This window comes from Eubalaena glacialis, chromosome 19 (genome assembly GCF_028564815.1).
Source record: "Eubalaena glacialis isolate mEubGla1 chromosome 19, mEubGla1.1.hap2.+ XY, whole genome shotgun sequence".
Taxonomy (NCBI): domain Eukaryota; kingdom Metazoa; phylum Chordata; class Mammalia; order Artiodactyla; family Balaenidae; genus Eubalaena; species Eubalaena glacialis.
Window position 1 is genome coordinate 24,544,474 of NC_083734.1, and position 25,178 is coordinate 24,569,651.

General features: G+C 44.1%; 1 protein-coding gene across 2 annotated transcripts in view; it reads left to right on the forward strand.

Moving 5' to 3' along the window:
* The window catches only part of BCAS3 (BCAS3 microtubule associated cell migration factor), a 595,828-nt gene that overhangs the window by 499,180 nt on the left and 71,470 nt on the right, over positions 1-25,178 (forward strand). The gene's annotated exons all lie outside the window — the stretch shown is intronic.

Below are 25,178 nucleotides of genomic sequence, written 5' to 3' on the forward strand. Positions count from 1 at the left end.
TAATCATACCTTTGGTATTATGATCTGTTGACCCCTGCTGCCTCTGGGCTCCTTGGAAGCAGCAGTGCAGTCTGCAGCTGCATTTCTTTTCTCACTGCATTTCTTTTTTGCTTTCTCCAGCTGAGCTTTGGAGGACGCCGTTTAGACTTCAACTCTACTGGCTTTTCAACCTGCCTGGGCATTGATTTGTTCCCTTAAGGCCGTGCTGATGGCTGTAAACACAGAGAGAAGGGACCCTCAGATGAGCTGCCAGGGCCTCTGCTGGGAGAGTCCCCATGCCCCGCTCACCAAAAAGTGAGGGGGATTTGCGCAGATAGGACAGGGCACAGCACAGTGACCACAGAGAGGCCTGCTCAGAAAGAGCAGTAGAAGCTTCCCCAGCACCTATTTGTAGAATGGATGGGTGAGTGATGTTCCCAAGCAGTTGTCGCCAAGGCCCTCTCCCGGCCATCTGGTCTGTAGGCTTCTGGAAGCCCTGTTGTCCTAAATTCCTCTCTTCAGTCTCTACTCAGACGAAGCTGCTCTCTCCTGACCTACTGCCTGACTCTGACCTCGGGGCCTCTTCTGCCCCCTGGTGACTCAAACCAACTACCCTGAATCTGCCTCCACCGCAACAGACCAGGGACCACAAGAACCAGAGAAAAGAAAAAAAGTATCAGCTGAGAGTTGAATTGGGGTCCTTTGCTTTCCCATCCTCCTGGGTTGTGGTTTATCTTGCTAAAATGCAGAAACGAAGGGACACAATTATGCTACTTGGCGCCTGGCCGAGTAGGTGCTAAAACGTGTATGTTAGAGAGAGAACCCAGTGCTATTGTCTGGCCCAGAGGATCCCCCAGGTCTGAATACTTGTCTTTGTTTTCTGCTGATTTCCAGCAGGTGTCAATTATACTTTCTTGGCCCTAAAGTGCGGAGCTCTGTGTGTTTGGTTCGGTTTACCCATACGCTGTAGACGAGACTGGGGGATTGACTCAGTGAAAATGTTTACGTCTCTAATTAAGCAAAATTAAGGTCTGGACTCAAAACTGTCTTGGGCTGTGCTAGGCATAATTGAGATGCGTGGGCTTTGTGTAAATAATGTCCCTCTAATTGGCTTTGATTAAGTGCAAATTAGGATCACACTTCACTCCAGTGTGATTTACATTCCTAAGCCCTTTTACTCACTGAAGTAGTGTGGGTGGCCAATAAAGCAGGCTGTTTATTCAGGGTGCCAGAGTGCTTGGAGCTGGGGATCTGCAGTTTTCCAAAGGTAAAGAGCCTGCGGCCGAGACTCCCCCCACCCCTATGCCGAGTTCTGCCATCTTCTTCCCCGTCTCTGGGCCCTGCTTTGGGCAAATCAGCTTAGTCCTCCGAATTCTAGAGCTCCACCACTTACTTTTTGATTTTCAAGACTTGGGAAGCTTGTCTAAAAATTAAAAAGGCAAGTGACTATTGGAGTTTGCCTTGTGGAATCTTAGACCTAAAACCAGCGCCAGGCTGTGGCTGTCAGAATATTGTGACACCTTGGCTACTCGTTGACCAGAAATGTTTCATGAAAGGAAACACCTGGTGGGAAGTTGTCTCCAAAGAGTTCCCAGTGTGTGGGTGTGAGTCAGAAGACTGCTTACAAAGCAGCTTAACTCTACACACATCTTCCTCCTGGATCGCTTTGCAATATTTGAAGGGAAGGTCTTTGCCATTGGCCCTTGGTGAGCCTGGATGGGGAGCGTGACAAATTCCTTCTTGCTCATAAATCCTCTGAATCTGCGTTTGAAAGTCATCATATGAGATGGAGCAACCATGGCTGGGTTTGTCTTGATGTCGGCGCCTAACTCCTGGGCTGGCGAAGTGTCTGGCGAGTACAGAAAAGGCCTCTGACTGGTGCCAGCCTGGTGCATGGGCCACCAGAGGACTGTCATGTGGTGTATATGACCCTGTAGGCCATCAACAGTTCAACCTAGAAGGGGTTTCTCCAGATTTTCTCACATTAGCATGCTGCTACTTGGTGTGCGACCAGAAACTAATATGACAAAATAGGGACTTTCACACTAACCGCTAACAGTGGGCTAGGATCCAAGGGATGCTGTTAAGAGGCGTGACGTGTTCAACGCTCACTTCCCGGCCTGATGAAAGAGTCACAGAGGGACTCCTTGAGCGTGTCACCTTCAGAGAAGTTTGGACTGCAAAGACATGTGGTATCTAAGCTCTGCCCTGGGCCCACTTGAGTGAGAAGGCAGACTATTTAGACAGGCTACACTCTGGCCAGAGCGAAGAAAGACAGACGGGTTTCTAGGCCCTTTAAACTACATTCATTCATTTATTCATTCGGTAAACATTTGTGGGCCACCTACTGAGCCAGACCCTGGAGATGTGACTAGGAATAAGCTATGGACTCTACCCCAGGAGAACTCTAGTTGGGAAGCAGAGCCGCACAGAGCTAAATTACAACCAAATGTGGTGTGTGCCATGGCAGAAGTAAGGAAGCATATGGTGATGGCTGTCACGGGGGAAATTGTCGGCCATACTGCATTGGTTCAGAGCAACTTGGGCCACGTGCTGTCCCACAGAAATGCATTTCTTATCCTTTTCACTTGAGTGGGACCAGCACATGAATTTCTGAAGGAAAAAAAACAGTAATAACAACAACTACAATAATTAAGAACATGTTTTCAGTGTGCACCATATGCCAGGTACCATTTCAGGGCTTTTAGTTCATGCTCTCAGTTGAATCTTCACAGCATTGGATAGATACAGTTATTATTCCTATTTTAAGAGGAGTAAACTGAAGCTTGAGATGATGCCAAGGATAGGAACCAGGACTTGAACTCGGGTGTGACGTCTCTACAGCCTGTGACCCCTGTTCCTCTTCATCAAGGTGTAATGGGCTGTGAGTCGGGAACTCTGGGCTCCGGTCCTGACTCTCCCCCTCTGGCTGCCAGCTCTTGAGCAAGTTGCTTCCTGTCTCTGCCTCAGTTCCCTCCCTAGCCTCACCATCAAGGGAGATGCTCAACCAGCTTCTTGACTCACAGAAAACACGTGGGCTGTGGCTAGGGAAAGAGGAAGGTCTTTTGCTGCTTGCTGTCGCTGCTGTCAGTTGTGAATTTTGTGGCCTTGACTTGCCATCTGCCAGCCCTCAAGTAAGTGATATTGATCTCTGTTAGTCTTCTTGACCTGGGTACTTGATTCCAGAAAGCCTCTTAAAGTAGGGCTCTGTCTCTTTTCCTTTGTCAGGAGTGGCCCAGGCGGCAGGGTCCCAAGGTTAGGGAGTGCAAGGGCTTTGTCCCAGGGCCATCTCTGCTGCAGACTGTCCTGGCTTTAGATCAGCATGTGCTTTCTACCACAGATGCCTGTCAGGCCTTGTTGGCAAATGCAGTGCTCTGATCTTTTAAAAGATGCAGTTCAGTCCAAGACCTTGACTTCTCCTGCACTTCTGGTGGGTTAGGATGATTGCTTCTTTGTCTGAGTGACAGAGACAAGGAACCAGGCCTGAGGCAGCCACAGAATATGGCCTCCCAAAGGGCCAAGGAGTCTCCCTCCTTCCCACCCCTTAGTCCACTTGTTGGAAAAACTTGTTTCAGACTCTTCATGTTGTCTCCTTCTAATCGTATTCTAGAACTTTGACCTTGAGTTATGTTTCCAAGTACTAAGCATTACATAGGAGAGGATGCAGCCACCATGACTCTGTGGGCTCACTCAGAGTGGTGGGATTGAGGTGCGGATGTGACCCAGTAAATTCTCATTCACCCATGAAAAGGGGCTCCTGACCTTTTCCAAACATCTTCAGATGAACCAAATTTGGTTTTTAGCTTCTTTTCCTGCTCTTGGCTTATAATGTCTCAGTATCAGACATCGATGTTTACCTCCGTGTGCATTACTGCAATATGAAACCCCTCCATCCTCTGAAAGCAAATAAACTGGCTTTAATACATGCGCTGGCAACTGGCAGCTAAAGGGTTAAAAGTTTTAGCAGGCCGACTGGCCAGCAGGAGTTAGTGGTGTGGAGTAAGAGGGACGCCAGGCTGTCTCTAAACTTTTTGGCCCTCCCCAAGTACAGAGATGAAGGAAGAGCCTCTATAAATCACTGGAGATTAGAGACCCTGTTCTTGCCGACTCTCTGGGGTTGCACTGCTTAATGTCAAAGCCTCACGTATTACTTTAACAGCACACTCCTTTTCTTTATTAAATCCACTTTGAAATAAAAAAAAAAAAAATGATGATCTTTCCAGTAAGGGGGAGAAGGCTAAAAGGATTTAGAAAGTATCTGCTATGTTACATTACAGAGACTAATAACTGTTTAGGGAGTAAGTAACATTTTTGCACCATCTTAAGCCATAAAAATGAAAAGATGTATAAAGGTCTGCTCCTTAAAATCAATTTGTTTAAGCATTTATTTTGCCCCGTGTCCTTGCCTTCAGGTTCTTTCAAAGTGTGAGCACAGAACCTGGGAACTGGAGACGTGTGTGCTCATGACCCAAAGGTCTGGGAATGCGCTCTTCATGGGATTGTTCAGAACGTAGGGTATTAGTTGTGTGTATGTGTGTGCGTGCGTGTGTGTGTGTGCATGTGTGTGTGTGTGTGTGTGTGTGAAGGGAACATGGGAGGGAGTGTGGTGGTGGAAACAGTTCTACTTTTATACTTAAAAGAAAAAATGCAAACTTTGACTACGTTCCATTGGAGGCCGAGACTAAGCTTATCTCCTTCATCTGACTTTAATGAAGACATATTTTAAGCAGCTGCACCCAAGTCAAATGTCATATTTTGGCTCAAAACTTCCACCTTCTGAGTGGGAGGTTTCTCAAAACTAAAAAGTTGGTAGTAATTATAAACTAATTGGGGAGCTCTAGGCAAAAGTCTGATTGTCACAAAACTTATGTTAAAAACTAATTTATATATGTGAAATAAGAGGCCATGAATTGATAGTCATTAAAGTTGGTGATGAGTATGTAGGGTTCATTATACCATTTTCTCTGCTTATATATTAAAAAATTTTTCATAATAGAAAACAAATAAATCAGTTTAAATAAAATGCTTAGCACTCAATGTAAAGAATAAAAAAATGCTAACCAGTATGAGCTAAAGCATTAAATCACCAGTTACAGCATTTTTATTTATACTTTCAGAGAGATCTTAAGATAAAGAAAAGCTGCACAGAGAATTTGGGCGCCTCTAATTTGTTTACTACGCATTAGGGCTCGAAGATTCTTTCTCTTATATTCATTTATAGTCAAATGGCCATTACTTAAATAGAATTATTTCAAGAAGGTGGGATTTCCTCACTTAAAAGCTCAGCCAAAAGCCTTCAGAATCTTGGGAACAAATGTGATCAAGGGACTTTTTCGGTTTGCCTATTTTAACCAAGCACCCACAAGCCAAGTCAATTTTGTTTTCAGAGTTTCACTCGTTTATTCAGCAAACATTTCCTGAACAACTGCTACATCCCAGGCAGTGATAAAAAGCTGCATAACCTGGGTTCCCACTCTTGAGAAGCTTACGATCTTAAATGGGAATGTAAAAACACAGATCAAATGTAAAGTAGGCATGAAACCTTGAAAACCAAGGCCACTTTTAAATGTCGCTGTACTTGATGTGAGAAAGGGAGTCGTGCTTGCTTTCTGAGGCTCCCAGGTCGCGGCTGGGAAGACTGTGAGGTTTGAGATGAGCAGAGAACCCTCTTTGAGCTGATTCCTAGATTGGGACGGTGTTGTTTCCATCTGCATTTTGAACTCTGGAAGGAGTTCACACCTTTAAAATATGGTTCATGTTGGCCAGGAGAAAACAACAACAACAACAACAACAGAAACAGTTTATTTTGTAGTGCTTGTCATCCAAAAGCTGACAAGTCACAGCTTTGGATTCTGACAGACAGCTTGGAGGTATCACCTCCCCAGGCTCCTGACACAATGAATTGCGGGTCTTCGCTTTCGGCAGTTTGTGCTTCGCCTATGCCTTCATATATTTAGGATGGTTGCCCAGTTTTAAAGTAGCAGCTCACAAAATAGCTGGGAATGGATGTGAGTTCAGGCTCGGTGGAGTTGGGGTTGGTGGTGCTTGTGTGAGCCATGCGAGTGCCAGTGCCGCCACAGGTCCGCGCTGGAGCAATTTACACAGGGCTCCACTGTGGCCAGAGAAGAAAAGGCACGTAGGGCAAGGAGGAAGAGGGAGGGAGGAGTGCAGCTAGTGATCCGGGAACAGTTGCTCAGACCAGCATTTAGTGTTTTATTAGGAGAGAACAACTCTATAAAAGGAACAAGAGGTCCAATGATTACAGAGTGGGGCGACAGGAGGCAGCTGCCAGCATGACTTTGAAAACCCTTTCAGATCCTAAAAGAGTTGCCACATATAATGTGCTGCAGCTGCTGGGATCATTTAGGAGAAATGCAGAACTTGGCACCCACTGACCCCTCCGGGAGAAAGGATTCGAGGATCACCCAATGTTTTCTTTAGATGAGTTCCAATCCCACCTACCCCCACTTGCCTTCTTTGCCACTGAACCTTCTCAACAGCAGTTCTTGTATTTCCCTTTTCTTTTTTTTCAGGTAGGTTTGCAGAGAATTAAAAGAAAAAGACAGTTCCCTAGTTTGAAAAGAGATGGGCGGGGGTGGGGCTGGTCCTGCATGCTTGGGGACTGGGTAGGTGAGGCCAGGGTGGGAGAAGACAGAGGGTCTCCTAGTCACGCGCCCAGTATTTGTCCTTGATGAATGAGTTACCATAGCCTTGCAAACTATCACTTACATGATGTCATGCAAGTAACGAAGTATGTGGATTTCATTTCTAAAAATCAGCCTCAGGATGTCTGTTTTTCATCAGTACATACAGAATATTTGCAAAGTTGAACCGTTGGTGATTAAAAATCTCCAATTAAATCATATAAACTTTAGCAATAACCTATGAGTGTATACGCCAGGAAAAAAATCATTTATGGGGAGTTATTTTTGACAAATGCATTTTTTGATATATGTATAAGTTTTTTTTTTATATAAGATTTTTGATAAAGATTTCTCAAAGTGTAAATGCCAATTACGGCTAAAATTTGGCAACCAGAAGAGTTTCTTTGAACTCGTGTTTGTGGGCAAGTTCAGGGATCACTAGTATGTTAGCAAAAAATATTACTGATGCAATTTTGAAAGAGGTGTGACCCTCACCTCATTGGGGACCCAGTGGAGAGAAAATTAGGGGATGTGGAGGTAGTCAAAGTTTTAAAATGAGAAGGGATATTAGAAATCCTTTAAGCTGAAAATCTCACGTACAGTTTGAGAAAATCCCCCTGCCCCTCCAATCTGGTAACTTTTCTTTCTTACCTTCCTCACCCCAATTTAAAAATCATTCCCTCTCTTCCTCTGAGATATGCACGTCTCTCAGATATGTTGAGATGGAGAAAAACAAATTAAGAACCACTAATTGAAGCTTCCTGACTTTTTTTTTTACTGAAATATAGTTGATTTACAATGTTGTGTTAGTTTCTGGTGTACAGCAACGTGATTCAGTTATATACCTATATATATTCTTTTTCGGATTCTTTTCCATTATAGGTTATTACAAGATATTGAATATAGTTCCCTGTGCTATACAGTAGGACCTTGTTGTTTATCTGTTTTATATAAAGTAGTGTGTATCTGTTAACCGTAAGTTTGTTTTCTATGTGACTGACTCATATTTTGTTTTAATTTTATTTATTTATTTATTTTTGGCTGCGTTGGGTCTTCGTTGTGGTGCGCGGGCTTCTCACTGCAGTGGCTTCTCTTGTTGCGGAGCACGGGCTCTAGGCGCGCGGGCTCAGTAGTTGCGGCACGCGGGCTTAGTTGCTCTGCGGCATGTGGGATCTTCCCGGACCAGGGCTCAAACCTGTGTCCCCTGCATTGGCAGGCGGATTCTTAACCACTGTGCCACCAGGGAAATCCCAGACTGACTCATTTTTAAGATCAGAAAACTAGGACTCAGAAAACTCCTATAGAAAAAAACAGAACAAGGTCTTCATATTCTGTCATAACTCAAATCGGGCATTTCTAAGACATCGTCACAACCCTCATGCAGTTACCAGGTAAGCGGGGATCCACAGTGGTCAAGTAGGAAAGAGAAAAGACCATGTTGCTGGTGAGATGCTATGAGGAACTACATATGGTCATAAGCTCAAATTCCGTTATGTGCAGCAGGATTCAAGAGAGCTACTGGAAGTAGCAACCCATTTTGCTAGAAAGTACATTGTGTTTGCGGTCCACGGAGTTGAGTGATAGATTACAGCATTTCATTCTTATATCTTCCAGTCACCAACATAAGTGGTTATTAAAAAAGAAAATAAATGTATAGAAGAGATGCCCAGCTACTATAGTTAAACTCATAAAAGAGTTACTTATTACATTTGAAAAGAGACTGGAATGGAATAGCCTATGTTTTTATTCCGGGCCCCCAGCTGGATAGTAGCGCTGTCATGTCCCCACGCTCACTGGTCCTTTGCTTTTGTATTTGAGGGGCACAGAACTTCTCACCAGCCCAGGAAGAATCACCCATCCTGAGTATCTTTAAGTATCTGATTAAGCCATACAAGGAGCAAGCAGAGTTATGCTACCCACAGCATGGTATTTGGAATTCCTTTTGTTATTAAAAAATTCCACACTGGTAGTATGAGTTCAGGAAGCCTGAGGAGGGATAAGAAATAGAGAGCTTTTGTCTAGGGCTGTTTTAATGTACTCCTTCAGGTACTGGTGGGCAGAAATGCCTGAGTCTGAGAAATCCTCTTCCAGAATTTTATTTTATTTTATTTTATTTTATTTTATTTATTTATTTATTTATTTATTTATTTATTTTTGGCTGCGTTGGGTCTTCCTTGCTGCGCGTGGTCTTTCTTTAGTTGCGGCGAGCGGGGGCTACTCTTCGTTGCGGTGCTTGGGCCTCTTATTGCGGTGGCTTCTCTTGTGGCGGAGCACAGGTTCTAGGTGAGCGGGCTTCAGTAGTTGTGGCGCGCGGGCTTCAGTAGTTGTGGCTCGCGGGCTCTAGAGCGCAGGCTCAGTAGTTGTGGCGCACGGGCTTAGTTGCTCCGCGGCACGTAGAATCTTCCCGGATCAGGGCTCACACCCATGTCCCCTGCATTGACAGGCGGATTCTTAACCACTGTGGCACCAGGGAAGCCCCTCCAGAGTTTTAGAATGGAGACTGAAGGATACCCAGAGATGCAAAGAAATAGAGAAATCCAAAGTGATGAAATAACTGTATAGAAGAGATTTCAGGCCTAGGCTCAGCGGCAGAAATGCCTGATCCCGTTGGGTACTCTTCTGCCCCATCTCTCCTGTCCCTATATTTGTCAGATTTTTCAAGACAGTGTTGCTACTTAAACACAATCGGGCAGCTCCATTCCTTTCTGCCAGGCCCATCCAGTTGCAGTCACTGGGATCTAGCCTGCATTTGATACAGCTGGGCTTGGGGATAAGATCAGTCTTTCACAAACAGTTTCTCTTGAGACTTCTGGTTCATTTCTTACCCTTGAGGTCTTTGCCCCTAAGACAGTTCTCTCTGCTTCTATGGTGCTATGAGTAGGGCAGGTCAGTTAAGCATTTAGCCCCCTCACTAATTTAGAAAGCCAAGACCGCCTCCACCCACATGACCAAAGCCTTTGATGACATCACTACTCAAGACTGTGGCTGACAGGAAGGTCTTGGTGTCACTTTATGGAGGAGACAAGCTGAGAAGCCCAGCTTCTAAATAGCCCCTGCTGGGTGATGAAGTCTTGATCGGGGAATGTGCTCCCCCTGAGACTTATCTCTAAACCTTTGGAGGGCACGCTCCCTAATAAGCTGCCTGAGATGGGCAATGCAGACAAGGAACTCCCTTTAAATGAGTCACAACATCTGGAATGGTCGTGCCGGATTACTAGGCAGCCTAGCCAGCAACCCCTTTCTCCTTTCCTAAAACTGAATTCTCAAGTGAAGTGGTTTACAAGGAGCAGGTGATGGCGGCAAGGAGGTGTTGGTGATGGAGACTTCTCCCAGAGAGCAGTCTGGCTCCTGGGGGGAACGAAGGGCTAGAGAACCTCTATCTCTGCGACGAACCGTGCCCAGCATTATCCCCAAGGCACAAGGGCAGACTGAGAGCGTCTTTTAGAAGAGTAGCTGCCTCTCTGTCTCTGAGGCCACGGGGGAGCTGCTTCTCTGTGGGTTCGCTTCCTCCAGGAGCCAAGACAGTGGCTTCCAGGGGAAGGTTCCTTTGTCCAGTTCTTTCCGTGCTTATGGTAAAGCCCGTTTCTGCTGCCACTCAGGTCAAGACTAGTCTTACTGAGATGCCTGCTGTTGCACTGGAAATTTCCAAAGAGCATTACAGTTTTAAACATAACAGTTGCTCAGACGGCTCCTGCACTGGCCCAAGGGGGTCATGAAAAGTTTCCCTTTCTTCTTTGAACATGAGTTTTGTTTTGCTGATGTTATTTAGTAAAATATTCCCAAAAATATTTCCTAGGGAAACAGAATCTAGATGTGTATCATCACCATATCTGCCTCCACCACTCCCTCATCCCCCCAATCAGATTATATAGCCTCGACCCAGAGGTCATTTGGATACTCCAAGTTCTTCGTGGTTACCTTGAGTTAGACTTAATGACAGTTTAATAGGACAATTGCTGGCAAAATCAGTGAAGGCAAATAACGTGATCACTATGATTCGATGGTTCCTAATGCTTCCAAGGCAGGCAGTTATGTTATCGTTCCAAGCTCCAGGTCTTCTGAGGAGAGACTGTGCCTTAGGATTCCATCTCACTTTTGAAAAGGCAATTCTGACAAAGGTACCTGAAACAGGATGCTTCTGCCCCAGTCATGATAATGACATCACATTTAGCCGAAAGTCTTATTCCCCAGCCTACATTCCTTCCTTTCCCTTTGCAGTTATTACTGTGCATCTATAGGAGAGAGGTGTGTCTATTAGAACATCTTCCTACCATTTGTTCAGTTTATTCATTTATTCAACAAATTTATTAAGCACCAACCAGGTGCCAGGGGAAGCTTCCTGGAGGAATGATTGCTTGAACCAAGTCTTGAAGAACAAGTTGGAATTAGCCGTGCAGCAGTGAAGAGGGACAAAGTCCATTGACAAGAGAGGCCAGAGCACAAGCTTCATTTAGTTCAGGAAGGCCAGGCTGTAGGGCATAAATGAGAGATGAGGTGGGAGAAATAGAAGGCTGAACATGAGGAGTTCAGGTGTGTCACGGTAGAGAGGCTGGAGGCTTTGGGGAGCTCCCGTGGAATTTTAAGCAAGGCAGTATGATCAGATATGTGATTCTGAAAAACCACTTTGACTACAGTGTGGAAAATGGATTCAAGTGGGGTGAGGCTGGATCCAGGAAGACCATCAGGTATAACTGTATTAATCTAAATGATAAGAGAGGAATGCCTGAAGTAAGGTAGTGGTAGTGGGAGTAGAGAGGAGATGCAAAACATGAGAGACAGTTCGAAGGCTTTATGAGGGTTAATGTCATATTGCGCCCAGGATGTAATAAAGAGGGAAGTGTCCAGGGTGATACTCAAGGTCTGGTTGGGCAACTGAGTAGAAAGCAATACCATTCATAGAGATTGAGGGTGGGGAGGGAGGAGAGGAGATACGTCTACTTTGTAACACTGAGTTTAAGGAACCTAAGAAACAGCCAAGAGAAATAGGGGCAAGTCATACTCCTTGACTTTCTCTTTCTTGGCTCAGACTGTCTCACTGCCCTTGGTGATTGGCTTGTGGGGGGGCGGGGGGAGGGGGGGCATGTAGAAACTCTCAGCATCCAAGAGAAGTTAGCATAAACCCTCCTGTTGAGATTATTTCCAAAATTTGACCAGCTGTTTAAGCAAATTAACAAACAAATGATTAAAGCGGCAGTCGGCAGAGACCTAGACCCCTGTAGGGATAGGCAAGGGAGCAAGGCTACAGAGAAAGCCAAGCCCAGGTGTTCTTGCTAGAAAGATCGCTGTGATGTGGGTCCCCAGGGGTTGGTGGACAGAGAGAAAACAAGGCGACCTGACTCCGAAGGAGAGGGTAAAATAGGCGGTCTAGAAAAAGTACAGATGTTTGCGTTCATTCTGAGAAACTTCTGCCCAATGGCTAGGCTTTCAAAAATGTTTTATTCTATCTATTGTTGATTATACATTCCACTTTTCTCTATAGTCAAGTGTTTCATCCCTCAAAAAGACTGTTTCTAAATAATCCAGAGAGAATAGTTTCAGAGAAGGACCATTGGTTCACGTTTTGCCATTGCCTGTGCGCTGGTCCAGCAGCTGGAGACTGACTCGGGTCCCCGTCTCCAGCTTCGTCAGCGGCCCACTGTAGAGCATCGAGCCCATCACTCACCCTCTCTGGACCTTAGCCTTTGCTTCCAGAAAGTTAAGTATCGTATCCCAGCTTGTTTCTAGGGTCCCTTCCAGCATTAGCATTCTATATCTGTGTCCATTTCTGATTTGGAAAGGCCACACGTCTTGCTTAGAATGGCACATTCTTCTCACTCACCAAAGACACGGGCTTGGACATCAGCAAAATACTTCAGTAAATGGTACTTCCCAGCACATTCTGTGCCTGGTGTGTAGCAAGGCTGGAAAATTGCCACAGAGACACTCACTGTAGTCCTTAACCCAACAGGGGTGATTTAGAATGTCACGTTTAAAAATCCACTATCCATGCGTCCCTCTCCCTAAAAAAGTCAGCTTCCTAGCTGGCCTCATCTAGAGGCTGCATTCCTTATTGATCTTCAAATAAAAGCAAACTAAAATGAAAAGGAAGTTGAGCTGTAATATGTGGAAGCTCTCCCAAATGTCCTGATCTTTCTGTCCCTGCTAACACTGGCTCTTTTCAGCAACTTCGTTCTCCATGTGAGTTCATTCTCCAGCTCAAATCCTCTGCCCCGAGAATAATGATGAAAAAGATCATTGATGACTATCCCACTGTCTTTCCAAACTACTTCCAAAAGGGAGTCAAATCCAAGCCCCGACAGGGGATGGCACTCAGGCTCCTTCAATTTTTGTGTCTCAGGCTGCATCCCCCCATCTTTCCGCTCATCCATCTCACCCCTCCTATGGGAATAGAGATTTCAGTGCCCTCAAATACAGGCTACCTTCCAGTTGAGAGTAGTCACATATAATTTTATTTATTTTTATTTTTAATTTTTTTTGGCTGCGTTGGGTTTTCGTTGCTGTGCGCGGGCTTTCTCTAGTTGCGGCGAGTAGGGGCTACTCTTCGTTGCGGTGCGGGGGCTTCTCGTTGCGGTGGCTTCTCCTGTTGCGGAGCATGGGTTCTAGGTATGTGGGCTTCGGTAGCTGTGGCACGTGGGCTCAGTAGTTGTGGCGCACGGGCTTAGTTGCTCCGCGGCATGTGGGATCTTCCCGGACTAGGGCTCGCACCTGTGTCCCCTGCATTGGCAGGCAGACTCTCAACCACTGCGCCACCAGGGAAGCCCAGTAGTCACGTATAATTTAACACTCACATGGCAAAAGATGGAACTCTGATTAAACTTGGGTTAAGTATTTGTATGAATTAATTATGTCATAACAAATTCATGGCAATTTCACAACATTCTTCAGAGGGTTTGGGCTTCTTTACCAAAAGAATCTCATTACTACTCGTGCCACTTTTGTAGGGCAGTTAACATCTATCAAAATGTTTATTTCACATTCAGATATCAGAGAGCCAGAGAGGTTTAGTTACTTGCCTGTGGTCACACAGTAAGTGAGTGCTCAGGAAGGAACAATCCAGGTGGTAATGAAACTGAAATGTTTGGGCTCTGACAGAATAGTTCAGCAAAAGGATGTTAGTCCTGAAATGGGGAGTGTAGCTCCGCCTTCAAGTCCATTGCTCTCCCAGGAGAACTGTATTTTCTACTCTCCTGAATTCTATTATGACAGGTTTTTAAAAATGATTTAAAATTGATGTGTATGTATGTGCATGAAAATATGTAGCTGCTCACAGATACGTATATAGAAGATGAAAGAGAAAAATGGACAGCTTATAATTACAGATATTTTTGTTCATCTGGTATCCAGATGATCTCCCTTGATTCTGACAGTTTTGACAAATCAGTTTATTAAAATTGTAAATGTAACCCAGAGCTGTTTAGTACAGTACTAAGCAGAAGGTGCTTTCTACTCACATTATGTTTTGCTGTTGCATTATTAGAAGTAAATATGGCTTATACTTGAAGGACAAAACAGCCTGTCTTTTATGAGAAGTATGTAACTTGCCATGTGTATTCCCAGTCGGTTTCACTGTTCTGAGACTCTAAGGATATTTTCCTAGAGCTTTGACCTTGATCAGGCACAGAGACGCCTTGTCCTCTTGTCCCCTTTTTCCCTTCGACTTCCCTGTCCCTTCAACCTCAAGTTTCTAAATCGAAAATTCTAGGGAATTCCCTAGTGGTCCAGTGGTTAGGACTCTCACCGCCAGAGCCGGGGTTGGATCCCTGGTCCGGGAATTCCACAAGCCACGCTGCATGGCCAAAAAAAGCTAAAGAGAACACTTGCTCCCTAATATCCAGAAGGTATTGTTCAGGTGACATTTGAGGAAAGAAATCATCAGAAAGCAAGTTTCAATTTGAGGGTTATAAAACCGTTGTGCTTAAGGAACAGACTTTCACTGTAAACTCTTCAGAAAAATCCATGGCAGCAAGAAGTGATGGCGTGGGGAGGCAAGATGGGAATAGTGAGTGCTTCTTTTTTTTTCTCTTATAAATTTATTTATTTTATTTTTGGCTGCTTTGGGTCTTCGTTGCTGTGCGTGGGCTTTCTCTAGTTGTGGCGAGCGGGCGCTACTCTTTGTTGCGGTGCACGGGCTTCTCATTGCGGTGGCTTCTCTTGTTGTGGAGCACAGGCTCTAGGCACGCGGGCTTCAGTAGTTGTGGCACACGGGCTCAGTAGTTGTGGCTCGCGGGCTCTAGAGTGCAGGCTCAGTAGTTGTGGCGCATGGGCTTAGTTGCTCTGCGGCATGTGGGATCTTCCCAGACCAGGGCTTGAACCCGTGTCCCCTGCGTTTGCAGGTGGATTCTTAACCACTGCGCCACCAGGGAAGTCCGTGAGTGCTTCTTAAACTGAGAGAGAAGAAATGTACAGAAAGTGGAACTCGCTTTATGCAGTCACTGAAAATCGGAAAAGAATTCCTTTTTTTCTCATCATCTACCATGGAAAGACCAGGGAGGTTTTTATTTCATATCTGATTAGCTTCAAGTTGACAGTGTCTTCTACCACACTGACTTTGTTCCTCCAGCTTTCCTGTTCCCCAGTACCTCTAGTCTGCCCAGCAGTCATTTGTCAACAAGCACATATATCTATGACAAGGCATCTAAATCTTTCTGCCATGGACTATTGGTAATTTAGTAAAGCCTATGGACCCCTTCGCAGGATATTTTTCAATGCATAAAATGTATAGGAACATAATTATTAACATATTTTATATGCCTACACATTTATGATTTAGTAATACTTATGTTTTAGCATACTAAATAACCAGAACTAATCGCTACTATAAAGTCATAATGTGTGTACACCAGGGATTAGCAAACTACAGCCCACAGACTGTTTTTGTAAATAAAGTTTTATTGCAACACAGCTATGCTTATTCATTTACATGTCATCTCTGCCTGCTTTCATGCTGCAATAGCAGAGTCAAACAGCTGGAGAGAGATCATATAGCCCTCAAAGTCTAAAATATTGGCCATCTGGTTCTTTACAGAAAAAGTTTCCCAATCCCTTGTGTAAATTGCAGTAATAGTAATGTGCAATAAAAATGTGATTTCTGTTGACGACAGTCGTAGGCGCTACTAACTAATGTTTGCTGCCTACATTCATAATTGATGTAAGTGCTAAATTTCAGTTAGAGGTTACTGAAAATATAGGTGGAACTTTTTTTCCATCCAACTCCACAGACCACCTGAATGTTATTCGTGGATCCCTTGGGGACCTGTGGACCCCACGTTGGTAACCTCTGGATGGGATTAAAATTTAAAAGACCTTTCATCAGAAAGAAATCATTCTTTTGTAGTGTGAAAGATCTGCTCCCTTTCTACCCCCTCTCACAAATTTGTGTATTGTAATTTCATATTTTCATATAAGGGGTTTTTAAGGGATAAATGAAAAAGAAGCTAGATCATCCCTAGAATTAGGTGACTCAGCGCCACCTTGGACTCTTATTACCATTCTGTAAAGACCCAGGGTCTTGCTGAGGGAAGGTTATTTCTGTCAGCTCATGCTAAGAAAAATTTGAGATCCTCTGCACAATCAGCTCATTACCCCTGCCCCATCCCACCCTGCCAGGAGAAAGAGCCAGAATCTTCCCCTCCCCCACTCCCATGCTGCTTCTGTCCTCTCTGGTACATACCTTGACTTCTCATCTTGTCTCTTAATGTCACATCAAGACACGCCATGGGATCTGACTTTACCATTTATGTGGCTATGATGTCTTATTCTCCAGAGATAGCTTCAAGTATTCAGCAATAACTCATGTCCACTTAATGTGAAAATTAGTACCATCTAATAGAATCTTCAACATGCTAACCACACCATTCCAATAATGAAATGCAAATTTTTCTGGGTTTTTTTTTTTTTTTTTCTTTTTTCTTTTTTTTTTTTTTTTTAGTATGGTCATTTTTAGACTCTTGAGGAATGGAATATCCTCTTTATTATGAATTGAAAACTAGAAATAAAGATACAGAGTTTCTTACACTTAATTTAATATTTTTAAATCGAAGTATAGTTGATTTACAGTGTTGTGCTAATTTCTGCTGTACAGCAAAGTGACTCAGTTATACACACGTACACATTCTTTTTTTATATTCTTTTCCATTATGGTTTATCCCGGGAGATTGGATGTAGTTCCCTGTGCTGTACAGTAGGACCTTCTTGTTTACCCATTCTACATGTAATAGTTTCCATCTACTAACCCCAAGCTCCCAGTCTGTCCCTCTCCCTCCACCCACCCCCGCCGCCTTGGCAACCACAAGTCTGTTCTCTGTGTCTGTTTCTGTTTTGTAGATAGGTTCATTTGTGCCATAAATTAGGTTCCACACATAAGTCTTACACTTATTTTAAATAATCTTTTTACCTAGAGTCATAGGCTATCATATTCAATCCTCACAACAGACCCAGAAAGTCCATGTCATTGTTATTCCCATTTTACTGTGAAGAAAACTAATATAGAGACAGTTTAGGCTGCACTGGTAAGTGACAGAATTCCGGAATTCTTGTATTTTTTTTTCCAACTTGGAGAGAAAAGACAACCTTACTTTATATGACCCTTCACTTTCAGGATCAGCTATGGCCCCTGGGTGTGTTTTTATCTAAGAGAATCCTGTAGTAGTTCAAACACTGTAGTAGAGAAAGACAGTGAAATGGAATAGTTCTGACTGTAGACTCGGGATCTAGGCTGTAGATCATTTCCCAAGTTTCTCATCTGTGCAGTCAGGGCTTTGAGAGGGACCATCTTTAAGGCCCCTTCCAGTGTCATCTAACCATCTGTGTTCTAGGATATTCAATGCAAAGGATGTTGAGGAAGCCTAGCTTGTGATGAGTTCCCAGCCTGCCTTTCAGGTGGGTCATTAAAGGCAAAGGCTGGTCCAGCAGTGGGACCTCGGAGATGGATTCGTAAGCACCGTAGCCACCGTCCTGTGTGCTGAACAGCTCTACTGATACAGCAAAGCAGGGGATATTATTGATTTTTCAAATAATATTTGAATATCATCTTATTGAGACAAAATGAAAAGAATGTATGGGGACGCAGAGCCGCACACTGCTGCAAGAGGCCTAAAAATAAAAAAGGAAAAAAATAGTCCCTCATGTATGAGAGTGGGGGAAAAAATGTAAACAAGCGCCTGTGTGTGGGCACACAACAGCCACCCGGAACGTCTGAGCTGCCAGAGAAACGTACAGTGTGTGAGAAGGAACACATGGGCTTCACTGAGTGATCAGTGCCGTAGGTTTCTATGGAGTTTGAATTCTGATCTAGCCCTGGTCTGATTCAGCCCCAGCTCTGCTTGGCTTCCAGGACAGCGATTTGAACTGACAGCCTTACCACCTGTTGTTAATTGGACTTCGGTGCTTTCTCCTCCTGCTGTCATTTCTCATTTCTGTCCCTGACTTCTTTTTAGGGGTACTGGGGCGATGGGGAGTGACCAGCCCGCAGGAAGAGGGCCCAGGTACGGGACGGCGCTCCCCTCTTTCCGCCGCCTGTATCTGGCTCTGCATGGATTGAGGTGGAAGCCGTGTTTCCCTGTCCTCTTTTGTTCCCTCTGTATTGAGCACGTATCACAACGTGCTGTAGTTTTCTGCTAACATTTCTGACTCCCTTCTGGACTGTAAGCTCCTGAACAGTCGAGGTTGAAAAGTCATCTCTGTGATCCCAGCACCGAGTTCTATGCCTGGCACTAAAGAGGTGTTCCGTAATACTTGTTGGCTGGCTGGCTGAAGGGTGGTCATCCTTCTCCTAGCCTAACCCGTCCTACCCCTGCTCCATTCCCAGCAGTACCATTGTCATTATTTTCCAGTCGGGGCTGGTAGCCCCACCACCCATCATGTCAACAGAACTAGAAATATGGGGTCATCCTCACTGCTGCCTCCTTCTCCACACAAATAAATCACCAATTCCTGCTGATTTTTTTTTTCCCCTAAAATTTCTCTAATTTGTCCTTTCTCCTTTTCATTCCTATTACCACCGCCTGGTTATTTCCTCGGTATTATCATTGTCTGCTCTCCCTACCTTCACTTTGGCTTCCATTTATCTGTCCCGTGACACTGCTGCTCTGACCTTGTCACTGTCCTGCCTGAGGGCTGTCTAAGGCTCCCTGTTTGCCCACAGCAGCTCTTAGCATGGTCTGCAGAGCCTTCCCTTGCTCTGGCTTCTGCCTGTCTCTACATCCACGGCTCCGACCACTTCCTGCCTTGAATTTTATGTTTCAGCATCACCTGAATTCTTATGGTTCCCCATATGAGTCATACTGTTTGCTGCCTAGGATGCCTCTCTCACTTTTGCTTTTTCCATTCTCAGTCATACTGTGAAACTCAGGGCGTATGTCACCTCCTCGTCTGATCCTGTCTCCCCGTGGAAGGAAGGGAGTGAGAGAGAGGGAGAGAGTGGGCATCTCCTCTGGGCTTTTACAGAACTCTGTACATACACCTCAATGTCCCAGGCACGGGAAGGCACTTCCATAGGGTATTGAACTTCCAACATGCCTCTTCCAATTGCTTAATACCCTCAAATTCTCTCCATTTTCCTTTCCAATCCTTTTCTAAAGTTTCTATTCACGTTAGGATCAAAGTGACAGGTATGTGTGACCTTTCTTAGGGGGACTGACATTTTTATAGAGCCCTACTCCTCTACAGATGGGACACTGGCCTTAGTGAATGAGGAGGCATCTCTTGGGGTTGCCAGATTATCCCAGGAAAATGACGAATCCGTTGAACTCTGACTCGGCTGTTCAGTTGGGTTAACACTTGCCTTTGCACTCACTATCGAGTGAGGAATGGAGAATGCAGTGGAGCGCCAGTCACACCCCGTGAAGGGGGGCCGTGAGCCAAAAGCAGTGCTGAGCCCAACCAGAAAAAAGCCTGACATTCTAGAAACGGCATGGTCTCTGAAAGATTGACAAGCCTGGGTTCAAATCCATTGTTTGCCGCGTAACAGTGGAAAATTGAGCAAGTTCCTTAAACCCCCTGCTCCTCTGTTGAACATGCATACACACTGAATTGCGATAAGGATTAAGTGAGTAAATACATGTTATATGCTTTGAAGAGTCACTAGCACATAGTAGGTGATCAATAATGATGGCTGCCTTTGTTGTTATTTTCCCTGTCTCACTCCCACCAGAAAGAGGTTGTTGTGTAATGAGAACGCCATAATCTCTGAGTTCTATGTGCGTTTCTCTTGTTTCACTTAACTTGGCCCTGAGGCTTAACTTCCAAGTCCACGTCAGTGGGTGGCTTTTGATTCAAACACCCTAGTATGTGTTTCCAGTTTTCAAACAGTTGGTGAGAGCATTATAAAGCCCCAGATCCTGTATGTGGGAAAGCAGTGTGGTATAAAAAAGGAGGTACACTCGAGTCCTGGTCCTGGTTTCTCTTCTAGGGAGCTGTGTGATCTTGGACAGAACCCTTAGAGTCTCTGCCCCTGAGTTGTAAAGATCCCGTGAGGTTAATGTGTACATGGAACTTTCTGTTGTTGGATGTGCTTTTTTAACGTCCTTGTGGACACTTTGCTCACAATCAAAGTACTTTGGCACTGTAATAGTGGTTTGGTTATAACTATATAGGAGCCAGACTTCAGCCTTATATTTAGCTCTTAGAAGTGAGCAGGCTTTGCTTTGTCTTCAAATGAAAACAAAACTCACCTTGAGAAGTAGAACAGAATCAGTATCACCAAGTATTAATTTTCAAGGATAATTCAAGAAGCTCTTTTCTTTAAAACATTTCTTGGAAAATAAGCCCATAGATCTGCACTTTTATTAATCATTCCGTAACGGAACTTTGGATTTTTCCCCAGGCTTAAGTAGAATGGTTATTTCTAAGTCTGCTATTTCCTGGCGTCAGATCTTTCTAGGAACAGCTCTGGGTCTCTTGGCCAATTTGGCATCAGAGCTTCTGGACCAGTATCCTCAGCTTCTGTGATTTTCTCAAAGGTCTGACAGTGTTCGTCAGAGAGTCACTTCTGCTGAGTCCTTGTGGTTTTTCTTCCCCATAAGCCACAGAATTAGAAAAGGAGGGATGAAGCTAAGAGCCCAGCCTACTGTTGGGCTTGGGTTGGCACCTAATGTTGGTTCCCATCTGTCTGAAGAGTACACTGCAGTCTTCCTCAGCCACGTAATTCCTCTGGGACTATTCCCAGAATGAAATTTTTCTGTCAGTTTTTAGTTTGCTCTTTGGAGAGCAGTGAATACTACCTGTCATTTTCCCCATTTTCGCCTTACTGTCACTAGCATTTACTAGAGTTTGACTCAAGTTCTTTGAGAGTAATCTCAGAGGAGCATCGAACCCACCCTTTCTTTTTCCCATGGCGTTTCCCACAGCTGTAAGCATAATAACCATGGAATTATCTTTCTTTAGCCTCTAGCCAACATGTGAGCAGCCCTTTTCATTTTTTTTCCCAGTTTTATTGCAATATAATTGACACATAACATTGTATAAGTTTAAGGTGTACAACATAAAGATTTGATACACATATACATTGCCAAATGATTACCACAATAAGATTAGTTAATATCCATCACCTCACATAGTTACAATTTTTTTTTTCTTGTATGAGAACTCTGAAGGTCTACTCTCCCATCAACTTTCAAATACACAATACAGCATTGTTAACTATAGTTGTCATGTTGTACATTACTAAGTGGCCCCTTTAAACTTTATTTTCTGTGTTTGGCATCTACCTGTGTAAAACAGCAATAATCCCAATCTTCCTCAATGGGATTTGCCACCCCCCGCCAAATAGTATTCAGAACAAAAAGAACTATATAAATCCCAGAAACTACAGAGAAGGCTCTAGCTAATTTCGAGTCTGAGTGCTCTACATTGAATTACTGTTTCCCACGTAAACAGTGTTCTAGAAGGAGTTACATTCCTGACTAAGAACGTAATGGCCAACTCATTGGGAAATAACCAAATTAAAAATATTTAATTCTAACTTTTAACTAACTGCGGGGAACACCTTCTTTAGGCACTTCCGTATGACCTGTGCAAAATTAACAGCAAAACATCCGATACAGAGTTACAAATATAACATAGTTTTATGAGCATCTTAAAATGATGTACCTTTATACTGTTGAGACTTAAATTTTCCAAACACTAATTACGTGGGGCAGATAAATACCTATTTCATCCAATTACCTTCTGTTTTATCTAGTTAGCTGCGTGTGGGCCTCCTGAAAAGGGACCTGGGAATGAGGGTCAGAAAGTAGACAGGCCAGCGGTGGAGGGGGTACAAGTGGCCAAGCCCTGTGAACGTGGCTGAGTGTGTGGGGACTCCCGGTGTTGTTGTCTATGCCATTTGGCAAATATTTCTCCTCAAGCCCTCAGCTAGTTTATAACATTTCATTTTACAGCCCATCACGATGATAGTAACCAACCCCAGAAAAACATCAAGCCGTTAGAGACCATCGTGTTGGAAGATGAATGTGACCTCAGAGACCTCCATTCTATCCACCACCCCCATCCCATCCCACCCCCTTTAGTGTTCAGTGAATTTCTTTAGCCAAAGTGGTTGCCATGGTTCTTGGGTCAAAAGGAGGATATTTGGAGGGATTTTTCTAAACACACACATATAAATGTTGAGAAATAGGACTCTAAAAAGTAGGAGTTATACACAGACCCCAGTCCCCCTCAGTGAGTAAGACAAAAGGCAGCATGATCTATAAATACGGTAAAGTGCCTTCAAATGCTGAGTATTCGGGGTGGCGGGGAGGGAGAGAGGCCACGCACGCATACCATCTGCTCCCTCCAAACACAGCCTCATAAGACATTTTCCATTTTTGAACAAGGAAACAACAATTACATTTTAAGTTGCATTGGTTAAGAACAGAAAAATATAACTTGGCTCGAGTTCCCATGCTGGCCTTTTGGAACGGGTTGGTCTGTAACACCATACTAAGTCTGTTTTCTATCAGTGATTCCTAGCCAGCTTATTAAACAGATTTATACAATGAAAGAATCTAATAACAGAAACATTCACCTCCTTTATTACTTGGCATTATTTATGGTTTGAGTTTTTTCAGCTACTTTTTTATGCACCGGAATCTGGCAACATTGTACTTATAAAGTTTATGTACCAAAGTATGAGTAGGTTGGGGGAGTATTACATGTGTCCCCTCCATCCGGCCACATGGACTCCGCCAGCAGAGATGCTGAGGACCTATCTGTCCCATCCTCTGAGTGTTTTAAGCATGGAATCCTGTTTCCTTTTGGATTCCATGATGCTTGACCCAAACAAGGGTTAATTTTCTTCCCCCACAAGGAGTAATGTTCCTTTCAGCCCTGGGTTTAGTAATAGGGGAAAAAAAAAAAGAACCTTAGCCCGTGTGAGAATGTTTATAGGGGAATTAGATAATTCTCCACCAATTCGCAAGCATCTCAGATTTTTCAAGATGGAAGAGATATCCAGAGCCTCCTTTTTTCCTCCCCATTCATTCTCTGATAATGAGGGATTAGGTAGAGGTAATAGAAATTTTTTAAGGGAACTGGTGTGGGGAGAACTCGTGGGTACTACACTCTAGAGCATTACTCCCCAAATTGCCCTTTTGTAGGAGACATAGCAGGGAGCCACTTACAGGGGCATCAGTGGACCCAAAGTGGGTGTCAGATGGGCCGTGGCGTGGCCAGCATGGCCCCGACCCTTCCCTGCCTCAGTTACCCCTCTGCATCCCAGCTTCATCATGGCATGAAAGAACATTTTCATGTGTTTGTTCTCCCTGAGAAAGAACAAGTCCCATCTCAGATAGGCATCGCCTCCTCTCCCTGAGCTGCATCCTTCTTCCCAAGGAAAACCCATATGTGAGCCACACTGAGCAACGTCTAGAGCTGGAGAGGTGACCCAGGTGCTTTTGGATTGTGAAGTAGCTTCTGTGGGAAAGCAGTGGCCTATTTATGGGTTCATGGGTTAAGGAGGAAGGACAGGATGACAAGAGGGAGGCCAGGAGGCTCCCATGAATCTACATGCCCTTGCAAGAAGCAGCTCATGAGGTCAAATGGCAATTTGTAAAAGGAAGCCGTGAACACTGGCAAATGAGCACGTTGGTGGTTCAAGACGAAGGTATAAAATTAAAGGAAAGGCTTATGCTTAATGCAGTTTTCCTTATAAAAACCTACAGCATTTAGGCTACCACCTTGTGTTTCCTTAATAAGGAAGCTGAATCCCAGCCATGTGGTGGGAATTAGTCATTGCCGTCCATATGGTTCATACCAATAAATATAAGAATTCAGGGGTTAATGATCATGGTCCTGGTTCTCAGTTATCAGTGGGGATTGCCAGAGGTTTGCCAGGTGGACGGACCAAAAAAGATCACATTTCTTCCTTCTCCCAGCTTCCAGGTTTCCAGCCCTTCTTCCCTGTTATGCATATATATGTATATGGGCTCCCATCTCTTTGACCCACTCATCCATCCCTGTTTTGATGGGTCTTTTGAATAATCAAAAATGAGACCATTGAAAGAACTCCCAAATCTCTCTCGTTGGCCCACATGTGAACCACCTCTCAGAAACCAGTATTTCCCCTGAGCCCAGGTACCGAGCCAAGCTATGAACAAAAAATTAGAGGTGTGAGAGACATGATGAGGATCCTGCCTCCACGCCCTGCCCTCCGAGAGCTCCCCGTCTTGTTCTGTATAAACAGATCATTCTAGTGGCAAATATTGTGAGAGAAAAAGGACTCCCAATTCTGTTGACCTGTGTGTGTTTGGGGAGGCAGCTGGCAGGAAGGTAGAACGCAGAAGAGGGAAGGCTGTGTTCCAGATGGCTTCTGAGGATCTTCCAGGACGTTAGTGGCAGTTCAGTGGATTAGAACATGGGCTCTGGAGCAGTCTGCTCTGACTTCAGTTCCCAGCTCTGCCTCTTACTAGCTGTGTCACCTTGGGCAAGTTACTTAACCTCTCTGTGCCTCATTTCTTCATCCATAAAATAGTATACCTACATCTGAGGGTTGTGTGAGGATTCAGTGAGTCAGTACGTGTAGAACACTTAAAATACTGCCTGCCCACCACACAGAAAACACTGCCTGACAGTAAATGCTGTATATAATTATTAGCTGTTATTACTATTTTCACATATTTTGTGTGAATGTATATAAATGTGATATATGTATACCTATCCTTTTTTTCTTCTTTAAGCTCCTACTATACAGAGAGCCTAACTTGCTTTCCGTATCAGCACATACAGATTTATCTTATGACATTGATTTAAAATTAACTTTCTTTGGGGAAATTTTATAACTAACCCCTCAGAGGTTGGAGAGTGTATGTGATGGCACCTCTCTAAGATCAGATCTTCCTCTGGTTGATGGAATTACATTCTTCAGTGATCAAATTTGAGATCTCTATTCAAACTGTTTGTGAAAATTTTAGATATTTGTTTTTCAAATCCACATCAGGACACATTATCCACTATTTGAAGGAGTCACCGTATACTAATTCCTAGGCTGCTTGAAGAATTTGTAGGTAAATTGTTGCTTTTAAATCCCCCTGAAATATAGGGCATAAGGGAACTTGGCATCCTGTATTGAAAAGATACATT